Here is a 366-nt window from a genome sequence, read left to right as displayed (position 1 = left end):
GCAATTTGCTAGGATTCCGCTGGGAATCCGCTGGCAATCCGCTAGTAAACCGCTGGGAATCCGCTAGGACTCAGCTGAGAATCCGCTAGGAGTCCGCTGGGAAACCACTATAGGATTCCGCTGGAAATTTGGAAATCCGCTAGGAATCCGTTAGCCAGGAGTTAGCTGGGAATCTGCTAGGAGTCCGCTGGGAATTCGCTATAAAGATTACAGCAACAAATTGTGACGATTTCACTCGAAGTCTGTCTCTTTGCAGTTTCCCTGCGGCTTCCAAAAAGAAAACCCAGGAAAAGGTTCACTTTGATTTATTCAAAGAATCCCCACCATGGCTTTCGGATTGCTTCAGACTATATAAAAACACCATAC

The sequence above is a fragment of the Aedes albopictus genome, chromosome 1 (genome assembly GCF_035046485.1).
Source record: "Aedes albopictus strain Foshan chromosome 1, AalbF5, whole genome shotgun sequence".
In the NCBI taxonomy this organism is placed as follows: Eukaryota; Metazoa; Arthropoda; class Insecta; order Diptera; family Culicidae; genus Aedes; species Aedes albopictus.
This window is presented reverse-complemented; position numbering follows the sequence as displayed.